This window comes from Nipponia nippon, unplaced genomic scaffold (genome assembly GCF_047370975.1).
Source record: "Nipponia nippon isolate SJK-2023a ecotype South Korea unplaced genomic scaffold, ASM4737097v1 scaffold_9, whole genome shotgun sequence".
In the NCBI taxonomy this organism is placed as follows: domain Eukaryota; kingdom Metazoa; phylum Chordata; class Aves; order Pelecaniformes; family Threskiornithidae; genus Nipponia; species Nipponia nippon.
Window position 1 is genome coordinate 3,420,604 of NW_028262413.1, and position 17,330 is coordinate 3,437,933.

General features: G+C 46.6%; 1 non-coding gene across 1 annotated transcript; it reads left to right on the plus strand.

Moving 5' to 3' along the window:
• The first annotated feature begins 12,713 nt into the window (after positions 1 to 12,713).
• Positions 12,714 to 12,796, plus strand: TRNAL-UAA (transfer RNA leucine (anticodon UAA)). The gene has a single exon. It is a non-coding gene; the product is annotated as a tRNA-Leu (tRNA).
• Positions 12,797 to 17,330: the final 4,534 nt, after the last annotated feature.

Genomic DNA, 17,330 nt, shown 5'->3' on the forward strand with positions numbered 1-17,330 from the left:
AGTTGCACTCTTGCTGTGTCAGAGAGAGAGAGAAGCCAAGAAAAGACCCACATGGCTAACACTTAACTTTATCTTCACCATTAAGTAATACTAAATTAGAATGAAATCGCGCTGGTAATACAGGTGACAGCTATATGAAGACCAAATGAATTCCCTATGATCAGTGCCATTAAAAGGAGCACATTGGCAGAATTCATGATGACGGGACACTTACCGTGCGTATAACTCATGTGCACACAGGAAACTCATGGTAAATCTGGCTGGCGTTTTATGTCAGGCTTTAAAAAAAAAAAAAAAAAAAGTGGCTTTTAAAGCTTCTCTTCAGTTTCTCATCTCTCCAGCCCTGATGTAAATTTTCAATAACTTAATTGCACTGCTAACAAGCTGAGGGGGAGAGAAAGAGACGTGAATGGAAAGCAGGGGCTTTATTGAGGCTTCTGGACAGAGATGCTGGGTGTTTCCATCTCTCACGTTGATGTTGCCTGGGCTGTGCAGCCTAGTGCTGCCACCCAGAGATGCTTCTGCATGGTCTGGGGCAGGAGCCATCACCGGTGGGACTGTGCTCCACGGATGGCAGTGCTGGCTCGCAGCAGCAAATAGTTCTCTATGTACATCCAAAGAGCTGTAATCTGCCCTGAGATGCCCACAGACATTGCTTGCCGTGAAGTTAATGTGAGACTGTTTCTGTGACACTTACGGCTCCCATTGATTGCTGAAGCCTTATATAAAAAAGGATTGAACTGTGCTTGATCTCAGGCACAGCTGTCCCCATAGTGATACCAGGGCTCTGTTACTTTCTGCTTCCATCGTGTCACACTAAGCAGTTTTTGGATAGGAGTCTACGTCTACGCAGCTTTAGCATGTGGGTTTTCCTTGCCAGGATGCTGGGGCCTGCAGGGATGGTGTTAATCTCTCCATGTTTATAGCACAAGAAGGTGCTATGGGGAAGGTAAAACCGAGGTCCCCTTCCCCTGTGCTGACTCTCATGCTGTGGTACCCCATGCTGGCACGCTTTGTCACACAGGGACTCTACCCTCTGCGTACAAGCAAAACTTACGGTTTGAGATAATTACCTTCTGCCTCCTTACAGCCCAGTTGTACCTGAATACAGTTCATTTTGTCTGTTTTTACTGTCTCTCATGTAGCGCAGCTATGCGCTGTTAAACAGCTGTTCAGCTCCACCCTAGAAAAATAGCTTCAATAAAGTGCATTTCCCATACAGGTCATATATTGGTTAATTCATCCTTTTGGGAGAACTTCCAGACAGGAAATGTGGAGGCAGAGGAAGCTGTCCCAGCAGACCACAACAACTGTTAAATTAAATCCAACCCTGGCTCCCACTACCTGACATTGTTACTGAAATAAAAAGAGAAAGCAAAGGGCCGAGCTTCGTCGGGGCTGTGTTGCTGCTACTGCCGAGGGCTCCATCTTGCGGGGTAGCTGTCGAGGTTTTTTTCTTCAAGGTGAGTCAAGTTTTATATGGTAACTTCTTAACTTCTGTGATTCAACAGCCAGTCTTTTTCTTTGCCTTTTTTCATTAAGGGTAGTGCTACACCTATGCTATGTTCTGCCCAAGGTGTAAAAGGCAGGTAAAGGGGTACCCTGATGTGCCCAGGTCCCTTCAGTCATGATGTTAAAGTCTGTTGAAAAGAGAAAACACATTGGAGCTATCTACAAGCTGAACTGACCTCTGGTAGATTTTACAGTTGGAGGAGGTACAAAAGGGACTGCCTCTGACTGTTCCCCTTGGATCACGTACTCCACCAAACCTGTTTGGGCTTGTGGGTATAATTTTGTATGGTCATGGCAGGAGTTACTTCTGTGCAGACCCAGTCTGTCGTGTGCTCCACATGGCTTTGCTATTATTGCACCCTGACTGCTGCTGAGACAATTTCTTGCCTATTAAAATGCAGTTACGGCCTGGAAAGCGATAGTGTAAGAATGGCTTATCAGTGCTCCATAGCTATTTGCTCTAATCATCCGTACCAAAGGCCTGAGAATGCTCCCACAGAAGCCAATAAGACTTTTACCATTGACTTCAAAGGCAGCAGAGAGCAATTTAGCTGCTGCCACCAGACAAAGCAGGTTAGGCTACAGCTGGTACTTCCCCAGCTAACTTGGCTCTGAAATTCTGACAATCTAAATGTATTTTTGCTACATGGGATGTTTAAAAATAGACAAGACAAAGTAGCAGGGAAAACAGATTGCTGGGAATATTCCTTCCCTGGTAGGAGAAATGGACTAGCTGAACCTAGCAGGGCTTTTCCATCTCCAGTGTGTATGAGTCTATGATTTTTGTCAGCAAACTAAGCACTTCTGAGCCGGAGGCAGCACAGAAAGCCGCTAAAAGCAATTTAGAGGTGCTGGTATCATAATTTTTCAATCCAAGAGGAACTTCTGGTTTTGCATATATTGTAGGGCTCTGGAAGATTCCCCTGAATCCAGTGAGATACAGTGTCTAAGTGGAGACGATCCCATGGACATGAATCATAAGTCACAATAATGCGAATGTCTTGATAGGGCTGTCCTCCCAGCTGCCTCATGGGAGGAGGATATTGAGTGCACAACGTTGAAGAAGATCAAAGAGGCACCTACAGCTAATAAATCACCAATAATGGGTGACTTTGCCTGCCCACATATAAGCAGGCCAATGATGTTTAGTGAATCAATGTCTCAATACTTTAAATTATCGTTGGAACAGTTACTTTGAAGGCATACAAGACAAGGGGTTTTTTTCGATTTTGCCTTGAGTAACATAGAGGATACGGTTCAGGACAAATAGCTTCCTACGCACAAGCGATCACAGTCTAGCTACGTTTGTCACCCTCATGGCCTGCATCAAAACTTGGTCAGGAACTCTGATCTTTGGAAAGGAGAAGCTAAAAGAAATTGAAGAGTAATGAATGAGACTCAAAGTCAAACCCCTCAGACTATATATAAAGACAGTTTACTCATCCCATCTATATTCCCAGAGGAAAGCAGGAGGGCTGCGTAAATGGTAGAAGGAAGGGATGCATAAGCTGAATAAATACCCTTTGCTAGAAGTGGAGCCAGCCCAGGGAAGCCTGGAGGAAGGAGCACAGACCCGGGCAGGACTAACCCAGAAGCAGGGGCTCTCTGCGCTCCTTGCAGCATGGGATTAGGCAAGAGAATACCCTGACTGAAAACTGGAGATACCCCGCCATTTCAACAGGTGATTGCGGAGGAGCCTCTGCTCGCTCACACTGGCTGCTGTGCTTGCTCAGCCCTGCTCCCGCGGTCCAGGCTGGGGACTCACCCTTGCAGAAGTAAGACTGTGACACCCGCCTCAGCTCCTCCAAACGCTCGGCTGGCACATTGAAGTGGACTCAATACAAACCTGAATGTTTCATTAGCCAGGTTTTTCAGCCGGGAGGAGAAGCTACGACTGCATTGACCTTAATGTGAAATTAAAGCCATTTAAGCAGGTAACAACCAGACAGCTGGGTGCAACCATGCGATGGAGGCGTTTGTCTCTATTTGCAGACAAGCTGTGTATGTGTTTCCATTTTGCTCAACTTTTGCTGCTTGTTTATTTAGTTAATAAGAGACAGCAATCTGCCTTGTACAGCCGGGCAAACAGCAGAGCAAAGAGTGCCTGAAGAAGGGCTTTTGTTAAACACTTGCTGGCCTTATGGTGCTAGTTGTGATTCAGCTGCTGCGAGAGAGAGCTGGAGGGAAGACATTTGCCTCTAACAAAGCTTTTCCTCTAGTGGGGCATGTCCTGTCTCTCTCCATCAGTCTAGGTACGGGACTAATGCGTCCCTATCCCTGGGTTGGGGTTATGTCATTACCAAGGGATGGGGCAGTCTGTCAACAGCTCCCTGCATCTCACATCCAGCTCGTGGCAGCTGGACTTGGGTTGCGAAAGTGTTCGTGTGGCTGTCCCTCGGGAGACAGACAAGAGGAGGTGACCAGACTTCTCTGTCCATGTTAGTGCTTTAGAGAAATAAAGGAGAAAGAATGCAGTGTGGACAGCTGCTGCAAAACTTCTCCTTCATCCATCTCTGCAGGAGGACTAATGTTGCATTTTGGGAAAATGCTGTGCCACTGTCTTGTCTTCTGCTTCTGTACCCAGCAGTCCTTTCTGAATTTTTAAGTGTTAGTCTTACTGCCTCCTGCTTCTATCAGTCAGCCTTCGTGTCCCAGCTGCTACTCAGGAGTGAAACACAGCTGCTACCTTCATGTGTTACCAATCTTCCCCTTTTGCGGCAAAGATGTTCATCGCTAGCAACACCGGCTGTCCTGCCATGGCCTGGTGCTGCAGGCATTTACTAAACAAAAGATGGACTGAGATGCACGAACTCATTTTAGGGGGCCATCAGGCAGGCAAGAGATGCTGACCTCTGCTTCTGGACCTGTATTGCAGACATATGCTAGAGGACTCCGACTGTGCTTCCTCATTACGGTGTAAACTGTCATCTCATCACGCCTCCAGTGCCCGCGTTTTACAGCATGCACTTTGGATGTCTGAATTGCTGGCCTGGGTGTATAATTTCTAGCACTCTCCCCAGAAATTCCCCTTTTTACAGAACAGGTCTTCACATCAGGTTCTTCAACACATCTGTGTTTTCTTTCCCAGCCCTGTCGCTGCTCGTATCTGGATCATTTCTTCCCACAGTGCTCTGAGTACCTTCCCGTGGTGCGAGGGGCTTGGATGGTAAATGAAAGAGCAAAAAGAGGGAGGGAATCTCCTTGGGAGCTCTCCGAAATTAAACAGGGGAGGCAACAGCAAATGGCTCCCAGTGGGCCCTGACCCAGAGACCGCTGGAGGCAGCAGAAGTCTCCTGGAAAATACTATCTGCAGTTTCAGATTGGGTCCCAGTTGTCTAGAGAATGCATTAGGGACCTTAGCCCCATTGTGCTAGGTGCTGTATGAACACAGAACAAGAAAGAAGGTGCATGCACATACGCGCATCACTTCTTGCAGATATGCATGCTAAACCAGATACTTTTGCATCTTAAGTTTATCTGTTATGAATTCGCAGGTCCTTTTGGAGCACAAAGGAACAAATGCTACGTAGTTTATCCTGCATTTAGCTGCTAATTAGGAGTTTTTTAGGACATACAATTTGAGGTGTTACCAATTAACTCAATTGTGGACCAAGATCAAAGCTGTTATTTTCTTTGTCATAGCAATTGAAAGCCAAATAAACAAATACTAGTGTCTTTTCACTCTTTCCCCTGTGCTTTAGCACAGCTGTGCAGCAAAATAATAATAATTTCATTGTCTACTTTCCAAAACTCTACATTTAAAGCAGATCGTAAAAAATCTCCACATGGTTTACTTTGCCTAATTATTACAAGATCAGACTATAAATCCCAGAAGAAAGACTATATCTTACTTTAAAAAAAAACCCAAACACACACACAAAAAACCCAACCAAAAGACAGCAGATGAATGAATGAAATACACTCAAGTGTGTCTGTTGTTTATGATCAGGAGTTTTGAAGGAAGCCATGGGAGAGAAGTGCTTGATGTCCTCAGGACTTCAGAGGGTCTTAGTACTCATTTCACTGTGGCTCTTCTGAAAACTGAGTGTAAAAAAAAAATCTTAGTTGCAGAGAAATAGCAGAAATTCAAAGAACTTTTTTTTTTTTTTTTAATCTATCTTTTCAACTTTGTAAGTTTCTTTTCCAGTTTCCCAGGAAGCCATCAACCATACAGCTTGGGATAGCTTGCCTGTGTTGCAAACTCTGCTGGTGGCCAGCTCCACCTTGAGATGGCCTGGACCCTCAAAGGCCTCTGCTCAGAAGGAGGAGCGAAGGACTGGAAGGACAGGACCCAAGCTGATGGGCATGAAGTGGAGCAGGAAAAACGAAGTCAAAGGTGTCAAATGCCAGACAGAGGACGGACACTGGAGCTGAAGCTGTGGAAAGACTAGCAGAGACTTCACAGGTTTGCCTTCCTCCATATCCCTCTCTTCTATGAGCCTCTTTTCCTTCACCTTGGTGTTATGAACATAAGATAAAAGGCAACAAATGAAAACACAAATGCACACAGTCCAGGTGCCCTCCTGTCAGGCAGTGGTAAGCCCACAGAAGCAGGTGAGCTCTCAGCCTTCAGCAGTTCCCCTCAAAGGTCACATCTAATTAGGAGGATCCTGGATTTTGACACTATTGATGTTTTTAGCAAGTTGGTCTCTTCCAAGACAGAAAAGAAGTCCAGCTGGGAACCCATATGGGGAAAATATATATATTCTATAAACTTGTTATCCCTAGGAAACTTCTTGTATGCACTATGTGTGAGCTCACTCGATACACCTACTCTTCACCACAACCTGATTTTAAACATTGCATGAGAGATAGTCCCACTGATACCTGTCAGTATCTACTTGGAGTCCACTGTAAGGCAGTTGGTGCTCTCTTTTAGTGAGAAAAAAATTTTCCTGCTCTTTCCATAAGTTTTTGGTCACCCATAACAGCCTCAGTCATCACTGATTGCCGCACGGACTCCATGGGTAGAGGATCAAACTCACCCTTCTCCGATTACTTGTTGGAAAATGCAACCCAGGTACTTGGAGACTATCACCAACAGCTTTCTTTAATGCCCTGGCAGTGGCAATACCTAGGCATAGTCCAAGATTCAGTGTTGTGTTGGACTGAGTTGCATCTTTAATACAATTTAATTTAACACAGCAGATACGTGTTCAGTTACTGCAGCACAGATGATGGGGGGTAATTTATAAAGGTATTGGAAGGCTGCTTTGGATGAGTACCCATATGTTCAGAAACACAGACTGGGGGAATTGGATAGGTCTTTTTCTTCTCTCCCTTCTGCTGTAAGCAGACTAATGGTGGTCGTGGTGGTGCGTCCTGGCATTAAGAAATGCTTGATCCTTAGCTGAGGTGAAGCTACAGCTATAGGCACATGCACTTTAGTTAATCCATGGGTATTAAGAGGATGAGAAAACTGCATTTTAAGCCTACCTCAAGGTAGGTTTATGGGGAGAGGCAGGTATCTGCTGATAGCACTGTGTGAACGTGCATCTAGGTCTCAGACCATGCAAATGCAGGAGTATACTGATGTGCCTCAAGCTGACATTGCTGACATCCAAATGCGGGTGGCCCCAGCCCACGAGAGATGCCGTTACACTGTCAGCTGGGTGCTCTCCTTGATAAAACTGTTTCCCCTCACTTCCTACATTCATTCACTTGTCAAGAGCAAAGACTCATTTTAACACTGTGGATTCTAAATTTTCTCTGATGTAATTATTGTTTGACACCACAGTCCTTCCAAGCACCTTACATAAGGAAAAAGAGAGAATTAAATATGAGAAGCCTAAAAATATAACTATTAAAAGGAGACAGAAGCTGTTTTGTGAGCAGCAGGAATGATGTGGTGCCTCTGGGAGAGGATATGCTGAGCCAAAGGAGACGTTCTGCTTTTAGGCAGTGCCTTTCATTGTATTTCAGTGAAGTTCTGTGCTTTTCTGAAGTTCTTAGGTGCAGTGCTTTTAGAAATGAGCCTGTTCTTTCTCTTTGCTCTTGCAAAAAACACGACTTTCATACGATTTCCCAAGCCAATCTTCTTTTACAGACTGCAGCCAAAATTTCCTTTCCCTAATTAACCCGGAATGGTTTTTGAAGAAGTTTTAGCTGCAGAGAACATCAAATTTAGCTCTTAGCCTGGAGCCAAGCTCTGGGCTAAAGAACACATGTCATTTTAGGAATTCATGCAGATGCACCTTGACATCTGGGATGTGATATGTCGCCTGCACACTTCCCCGTTGAGATAACGAGCAGTAGTGGGCACTGCTGATGCTGCAGGTGGAGCACAAAAGGTTTTTCCCAGTCAATTCCAACACTCTTGTCCAAGCTATGTAAATAATTGCAAGAGACTTCTTTGACACATGCAAGCCTCTTCTGTTGGTATTTGTCCGTGTGATAACTCAATCATCACCTCATTTCCACTCTGGGTTGCTTCTGAGAGTAGTGTGCTGCAGCATTTCCTAAGTTATGACCCTGCAAGGGATGGAGTTCTCTGTTGAGCCTTTGTTTACCATGGCTAGCTCCTCTGTCATGTGAAAAGGCAGCCAAAAACATGCAACACATGTTTTTCTAGTGTGATTTTGGAATGCCCTTAACAGAGCCTGATTTACATGTCTGGTGACCAACATATGCTGAAATTCAGGCATGGAGAGTGGGGCTGGAAGGGGTCTTCAAAGATCATGTGCCTCAAGTCAGGATCAGCCAGGTTTCCCTCTCTGCAATGACTGTAGAAAAACTCTGGCTGACTGCACTAGGCAAGAATAGGTGAACATGCGCTGAGTGTCTCATTTACATCAGGTCCCTTTATGAGTCCATGATTTGAGCACTCAGCATCTGAGGCATCAGTATCACAGCGCTGTGATCCTCAGTGTGTTCTTGAGCTTTCTTTTCTGCACAGGCGTGACTCATTTTCTCTGTGTTGTAGGTGATGGTGTTTGGAAGAGGCATGGAACAGCAACAGGGAGAGATGGGTCTGTGATGGTATCTTTCATAAAATCTAGTCCAGACTGAACAATGGTAAAGCCTTGATGACCTACACACGCATCCTGTCCAGAACATCTATGGGAATAATTGAACGTTGGTAGGTGATGACTTTGAAATGCTGAACCATCGCCATTCACTCCAGACATCTCATTATGGGCCCGTTCAGAACCAAAGAAGAAACAATGTTGTGAAGCCTAGATACTTTGAAACCTCAAGATTAACTTTTTTGAGAAACTGTCTGTTGTTGAAGAAATATTTGTGGAAAATAACTGGGAGAATAATTTAGACTAGCAATAGCTTGTGGAAAATTGTAAACAGCTGGGAGATCATTCCCGAGCAGTAGAAAGTAGACAAATCCATTATTTTCTATGATTTACTACTTTAGCTCTGGTAGCTGCATTGCTTTCGGTTTGATGGGGGTTTTGTTGGGGTTTTTTTGAAAGAACTTACTCAACAAAGAAAACATATTTTCCCTCTGGGATAAATAACCTCCTGTAATTGCACAACTCCACTGGTTTTTAATCCAGTCTGTGTGCCCGCAGTAAGTGGTCTTCGGTTTTCTGGCTGAATACCAGTATCTGCAAGGTTCATGGAAAACCTTTCCTCTTGAGCTATAAAGCACCATAAGGTTTGTAGTTCCACAGGGGCTGACCTGAGCCAACAAGCAGCAGGGCACCATGTCAAATTCTGCAGAGTACAAGCTTTCACCCATAGGAATGCAACATGTATATCCTAGCCATTCTGTAAAGAAAACCTTCTGAATATAAAGTGAGTCTGGCTTGATTTCCTTAACTGCCTCTCAATAGGGAGGAAAGATAAGAAGGAAGAGTGATCTTCTGTTCTTGCTTGCCTGTTTATTCTTAAAACTACTGAGGACCAGTTAAATAGTAATACTACCCTGTTCGACTCTTTTTTTTGTCAATGAACTCCAGCCACTCTCCAAATGTGGTAGTTTACAGTTACATGTGGGACATCAATAGTGTATTTAAAACCTGACAAAGTCTAAAGAGCTTCCTCATTAACTGCTACATGAACACAATACAGGAGCCCTGTTGCTATAAGCAGCATGAATCTTCCCCCCAAAGCCTGCTGCGCAAGGTGGAGCCAAGCTGTCGTCTCTCACTTCACCCAAGATGACCCTGGTAGGGCTGATCTGTGGCAAACATTCGGGTGACTTAGTGCTCGTGATGGTTGTAACCCACACGCTGAACTGCTCTCGTAGCAAGGGAAGGAGCACAGCAGAGGATTGCCCCTGCATCAGTAAAGCAGAGAAGTTTTGGCCTGAAATCTCTTCAAGTGCCATTTTTACTCTGCCTTGCTCGTAACGTTAAGGTTTTGAATTTTTTTCTTTTTCTTAATTACCAATCAGCCACTCTCCAGCTGCAGTATTAACATGTGGGCTAGTGGTCGCCTCCAGTGGCTATTTAAATTCAACACGGATCTACTGAATAGACACCAAGTGCCAGGAGATCTCTTTTGGAGGGAGAAAAGGTGAGAGGAGAAACTGCTTTCCAGTTAACATTGCCAATGTGTTTCTGAAGCAAAGGATGACACCTTTCTGACTTCAGGACATTATTAATGTCTTTCTCTTACAGAACATGTGTTCTGAAAGCCTGTAGCCGTGTCACCTTCAAGCTGTCATTTCATGGGGATACTGCAAGCGAGGTACAGCCTGCCTACCTTGGGATTGCATAGGAGACATCCAAGACACTACAGGTAATTCAGCTGATGTTACAACCCCCCCGGCGGCAAGGCTGACTCAGACCCAGCGAAGTGCCAGCCAGATCTCTGTGCAGGTTTGCAGGTAAAGCCGAGCAGCCTCGTGGATGATGCACAGCCATGGAAGACCTTGGGAAGCATCTGCTCGGGGCTGCACTTTTAAATACAGCCAAGTTGTGCCAGTGGCCCCCTTGGATATATGTCACGGTAAGTTTGAACCAGGCAAGGGAAGCTGAGCTGCCCCCACGCCAGTGCCACTGTAGACTGCACATGGAGATTGTCCTGAAGGTTCAACAACAGCAGTGCAATAACAAACTGATATCTCATTGTCCCGTGCCTCGTCCAAACCTCCCTGGCGCAGCACAAATGCCAGCCAGGGTGTCAGCAGCGAGAGGGCTCTGGAAAGGCTGAAGGGACTGAGGGGCTTTGGGAGGAAGGGCAAGCAGTGCCCAGCAGCAGGCTCGTGCTGAGGCTTGCTGCTGGTCCCTCAGCACAGTTTGTTTGCACGGCCTCCTTCTAGCTCAGCTCCTAAAATGGGTGCAACTGGGCTGGTAGCCAGGCAGGCACTGGAAGCTGTTTCAACACAGAGATGTATGGTGAGCTCAGGGAGGCTTGGAGGGGGTTGTGACTGGGAGAGAGCGGTCCCTGGAGAGAGCTACAGACGCATTTTGCAGATCCATTTTCCACAGAGCAGGAAGTGTCATCAAACCTGCTCTCTCATACATCCATACCACTCCACACATGCCTTAGACCTGCACTGGAGTGCAATTCCACCACTTTATTCAACCCTCAGGTTGCCAATTCAAGTAGCATTTCCCAGCCTGGACCCAAAGGGTTAAGGTGAAATGTCAACTTCAAAGCTGGGCTTGTTGGGCACTATGGGGATCTGAGCTGTGTGGGTAATGGACGTGCTTGTGGGCAGGTCCCTTCTCTCCATGCTGTGAAGAGCAGATGTGGTGTAAAAGCTTCCTTTTGGAGAGGGCATGATTAATCTTTGCTTCTTAGAGGATGACAAATATATTGTATTCGCCGACACGCACACGCATTCTCTTTGCCTGATGGGTGACCCCTGTCTTAATGCCAAGCGTGCGAGGGCCAGCTCTGTAAACGAAGAGGAGAGCTTTGCAAGCTCATTAATGCTTTGAAGTCACTCATTAGGAGCGGATTCCTCAGGAGCTGGCAAGCGCAACACCCTTGGTGAGCATGGCTTCATTTGATATTAATGCGGGTGCTGCAGCTGGAGGCATCCAGGGATGCTGAGCTGTGATTCTGCACACACGGACCAGCATAGTAGATAGCTGTGACTGTAATAAGAAGGGCAACGGGAAGCAGGGAAAGTTGCTGTCCCCTCTTGGCACCTAAGGGGGTGAATTTTCCTCCTGGCAGGATTTTTGCATGTGAATAGGTTGACCCAGTCCTCTGCTGGACCTGCAGCATCCTCCAGTGGGATGCCTGGGGTCCTTCTGCCTTGCTTGCTAGCACTCCTGAATTATCTCTGGAGGCCAGGGTGACCCCTCCTGACTGAGGAGCTCTGTGTCACCCTCTTTTGAGATCTGGAAACACTCCTTTTTCTGGCCAGTGCCTCTCACCTCTGCAGCAGCCAACCGCAAGCCCTCCAAGCAGCTCAGCTACCCCAGGGCACAGTCATGAGCAGTCCCTGGGGAAGTGAGAGGGAATTTCTCTCATCTTCAAGAAGGACAGGGCCAGGACTGCTTGGCCAAGTGTGTCTCCAGCAGGCAGGATCCTCTGGTGAAAAGGCCTTGACAGGTTTCTCTGTGTGATAGCATCCCTGTGTGAAGGTGCTGGCGTGCTGGCCTGGGAAGAATGAGCATGGCTGAAATCAGGGGCAGAAATTATCAAGCTCCTGTGGCTTAAGGGCTAAAGACTCCTGCACACAGGTACTTGCAGGCTGTGGGTTTGAATCCCATGTGATTCAACAGAGGTTTTTGTGTTTGTTTTTTTTTTTCCTTTCCCCAGATGGCAGAAAAAAAGCTGTACCTCACTCTAAAGGGAAAAGAAAGACTCTCCTGCCCCACTGTCTTTCACAGCTAAATGCCCTAGTAGAGTGCCAAATGTGGACTGGAGGGGGTGAGGAGTGGGACCCGAGGTGCAAGGACAGTGCTTTAACCATGTGGCGTGGCTGGCTGAGTGCTGTTGGGCTGGCAGAGCTGCTCCTTTCCCCCTGGGCACTCAGCGGGGTCAGGCTGAGACCCTCCAAAGATGCCCCTCCTGCACCAGGGTCCCTGGAGGCATTATCACCAGTGACTATGGTCCTTGCACAAGGACGTAGTGTGGCACACGGGGGCTGTGCCATCCTCCATGGCCCATGAGAGCTGTTGCCTCCCAATGAGATGTTCTGCCAGTTTGCAGGGAACATAAAAGAAAGCAGTGAGGAGGGGAAGGTATCACTGGGAAGTGTCTTGAGTTGGGACCTCAAGGGCTTGGTGAGGTGTGTGCCCTCCAGAGGAGGAGCTGGTGGGCCAGGGGAGAGCTTACAGCACACCAGGATGGCCGAGTGGTGAAGGCGTTGGACTTAAGATCCAATGGGCGCATGCCCGCGTGGGTTCGAACCCCACTTCTGGTAGGAGCCTCCTTTTTGTCTTGGTTCAAACCCTGCACCCCAGCTTTTAGAGCATTGGTTTAGAGCAGGGATGGGAGATCTGGGCCCTTGCCCCAGGAGTTGAGGCCATTCAGCATCCCAACATGAGGAGCCTGGTGGGACTGAGCCACCCTATTGTCCAGGCTGAACATGGAGAGAGATGTGAGCTGGTCCCTCTGGCACACAGGTTGCGGCTCTTGTCCTTCATGCAGGGAGTGCTCAGGCCATCATGGGCTTGAATCCCACATGTTTCCAAAATAGCAACTTGTTTTTCCCATGACAGAAATAGAAGAACCTGACTACCCTGAAGTCACAGGAAACAGAAAAGGTGTTGAGCTCTAAACAGCTTGGGCAAGTCACAAGTGGAAAGCAGTGCAAACGAGTGGGTTCAGGGAGATGAGTTTGGGGTTTGTGGAGACTGCTCCACACTGGCTTTTCTTTCCAGCTCTGTTCCATGACCCTAGACCCACTGCTTGGCTCATCCAAAGCACTATTTGGCACTCCCCAGGGGGATTTGGGAGTGTCACAACCCCCTGGAGCAATCCAGCATGGCAGGAAGGGGTTCCCGATACTGCTGGTTAAATTTGGGAAATGCACGAGAAACCGAGAACTGCTCCTCTGTTGCACAGCGTCGCTATGCCGTAGTCTGTCTTGGGTCAGTACCTACAAGTGCTCGCAAGATTTTTTGCTCCCTTCCGTGTGTGCATGGATGGGCAGCAGATATTTCCCCCAGTAAAGAGTTGGACTGCCGGACCCGCGGAGATGCTGTCAGGTTTTCATTTGGCTGTTTTGCTCCAGCCTGAGGCCAATCAGAAATGTCCTACTGCTGGGACATGATTTGAAGTGATGGTGTTAATTTGGTTAATTAGGATTCCTGGGTAGCGTGCGCTTCTTGCAAATCAGCTTACCATTGTAGTATCACTGCAAAGAGTTATTTGCTGGTGCATGGGGTTATGTATGAATTTATGATTATGATGTAGGACCATTAATTTCATGTTTGTGGCAGATGATAACAGCTCAATTAGAAGTTGCATGTTAAGATCTTTGGCTCTCTCTGATATATGGGAATCAGACGGTGGCCTACAGGAAGGATTAAAGGGCCTGTACGAGTGGCCGCATAACAAATGGGGCAGGACCCGGAGGAGAGGACATAGGAGGAATTACTCTGCTCCTCTCCCATTTGATTAGTGCTGGAAGGGAAATTTTGTGCATATCCGCTAGAGCTGGCTTGTTGCAACTGAACCTCAGTCATTAAGTGATGCAAAGAATGACAAATACATCTTTGAAAGTATCCCAGGGGGTCTAAGCAGCACTGCGGGTCAAGTCTTTTGCCTCTGATGGCTTGGAGTCAGACTCCTGTCTAGTTCATGTGTCAAAGGCATTTGGTGGCCTCCGCTGAGTTCAAAGCTGAAATCTCCTCATTTGAGCTTCTCTGTTGATCCATATTCTCAGAAAGCTTGTGTTTTTTCCACCCCAGGGGTACGGGCTCTGGTTTGTTCCTGATCCCTTGAGGATGTTTATCCACTTTGCAAAACTACTGGGCAAACAGAGCATCATGTGAGGGCACCAGGAGCTGAATTAACAGCCTCTGTATTGCACAGCCTGCCGGAGTCATACGGATGGCTGGGGCCAAATGTTAACTTGACTCATGACTGAGATCAAATGGCAGATCCATATAAGAACATGGGGCTGGAGATTTGGGGACTGAAATAGCAATGAGCCCAGTGGCCAGGGTAGGTGAGGGCTGTGGAGGACTGACAGATAAACTGCCTTCTACCAGGTCACAGCTTTCTTCCTTCTTACCCCATATCCTCCAAGTGTTTCACAGAGCTAAAAAGAGCAGCTTGCCCAATAGTATTGCAGTGTATCACAATTATTAAGATGGTTACTACCGGTTAAATATCAATAGTTTATTACAAATATATTTATTATAGATTAACTATGCAGTATGCACATATGTCATGTTGTGGTTAAAAGTAACCTCAGTGAAAGGTTTTTAATAATGAATTTGTGTTGAAGTAGTGTACAATAAGTATCACAAGACAGTTTTATGTTCAATAAATACCTAGAGATTATTAAAAACATATTTATCAAAGATTAACAGTGATGAAATAGATACAAATCTAAGCTGTTAAGCTCAATACACATACTTATAATAATCAATTCCTATATTAAAACACAATAACTGCCTTGTTTAATCTAAATGAAATGGGTTTTTGGGATCTTTGTAAGTGCCATCTTTTGCTGTGTGCTCCTGCTTGCAGATCTCAGATTAGATCCTGGGACATTTGTACTTAAAATAGATCAAGCACTTAGGTAAAAGCAAAGCAATCCTAGAATAAGGCAGGCTGTTTCAGGAACAAGGAACCAAAGCTTCAAATGATGTAGGTCAAAGCCAGTCCACAGGCACCGGAGCAGCTAGTCTAGCTTGCCCCAGCTCTGTATCCCTGAGATATCTTCATATCCAGTCCAACCTGCAGCTCATACCACCTCCTCCAGCCACACCACTTCTAGGACTGGGAGTCTGGAGCAGCCAGTCTCAACTTCTTTAAAATCACAGATGCACCCACACTGTTTTGGATACAGAAAGCTACCACCTGTCTTGTATCCTGTTATTATCCAACACTTGGAGGCAGAGTGCTATAACGACCTAACTATTCAGGAGGTAAACAAAATGTTATTGTTTTACTCTTGTTTTACTGTTATAATCGCTGGCTGGTGGGTAATGAGAGCTGGTACCTGTGCCTCTGCCTCTGCCTGCGCCTGCCTGCAGGTGCTGGAAGCTGTGCCCCAGACACTCACTTTCTGTGAACAGTGCCATGGGCTGTCTGGGTGCCTCATGGAGCACCGGTGGCCTTTGGACTGCAGGAGGACTCAGACTCCTGAACCCTCCTGACAGCAAGCTGGAAACCCCACAAGGCATCCCCCAGCTGGGCTGGATCCAGTGCCTCGTCCCAGCATTTGGTGATGGTTTTATCTCATGTTTGGGCTTGCACTTTTACATCTGTGAAGCTCAGTGCCAAATCTAGGTGACAATATAAATCAGAGGCACCCAACTTCGAGGGAGACTGCACACCGCGTGTCTAAAATATGGGCTGTGCCATGACACAAGGGGGCTGTGTGAGTTGTTGACTCTAATATCTGTAATGTATTGAGGGGTATTTGGCTCTTATGATGGCAAGTTCTCAGAAAACCGTCTGAGAGGGGCAGACACCCCACACAGCAGTATCTCAAATATATGGTGACTTTCCATCTCCCAATTGTCTGTTGATTTCCTTCCTTTATGAGTTTGAAAACCAGGTTCAGGCACTGCCTTAAGGGATGCTGCTTCCACATTTCAGATGCTATTGAGCAGTTCTGTAGGATCAGATGTGTGCATGGGGCTGCCAAGGAAGGGAAGAGTAAGGGCATGATGAAGGCAGCTGGGCAGCCTTGGGGAGATGGAAGGACTTGTTGGAAAGATGGTGGTTGAGAAGAAGCGGGGATCTGTCATCATATTTTGGCATCTGCCTGATGCCAATGCATGATGTCGTATTTGGTCTGCATGATGCCTCCAGTGACCGTCTGTCGCCAGCAGCCTCTGACTTCACGTTTTATCTCACCTGGGGAAACACGACCCAAACAGCTTAGAGCCTTTGTGTGTCTCCAGTGCAATCACACACTCCTCCATGGTCATCAGAGAAGTTATATCTGTTTACACCCTGAGTGAGTTTTTGTCTCCTGTATTTGTTCGTCAGCCCACCCACCCTGTGGAGGATGCTTAGCTGGTAGGGGGAGTTTTCCATCTTAGCAGAGGGCTGAAATTACAGAGATGACAAGAGAAAAAAGACAAGTGGGCACATGCCACTGCCTTTAATAGAAGGCAATGATTCTTCTGGGCTCCAGAGTAATACGGGAGATCTGGTTTTAATAAATTAACAGCCTACAAGTAACAATCTCAAAGAATTAAACTCTGGAATGAAGGCGAGCACCATGAAATGCATTCTGGATCCAACAAGGGAGTGGCAAAGACAATCCCTGAGCAGTGAAGAAGGCAAAAATATAATAAAAATGCCCCAGAGACAGTGGGAGAGCTCTGCTTCCCCTCTCATTTCTATTGTGCATGCATGTGACCATCTCGTCTTGCTCTTCATCACTCCTCCTTCCTCCACCGGCTCCTGGAGACCTGATTTGGAGCCCCCCTGAGCTCATCCAAGTCTCAATCATCACCATCACCCTTGCGCCTGCTGTCACCCATGTAGGTAAGGAAATCCCCATGGTGAGGAGGGGATGGCTGGTGGGAGACATGGGAAGTAGCTGGGAGCTTGAGGATAGCTAGGAGCTGAGGAGGGGAACAAATAAATAAAAAATAAAACTGCTAAGCTCCCTGTCTTACATTAATAGCCTGTATGGAATCCTCTTTGCCATAGAATTCAATTTATTTCCATTTAAAGGCTGTTATTCTCAATCAATGCAGCTAATAAATAGCTGCTGATGGCCATGACCCCCAGGCTGAGGGAAGAATTTATCTTCTGAGCCA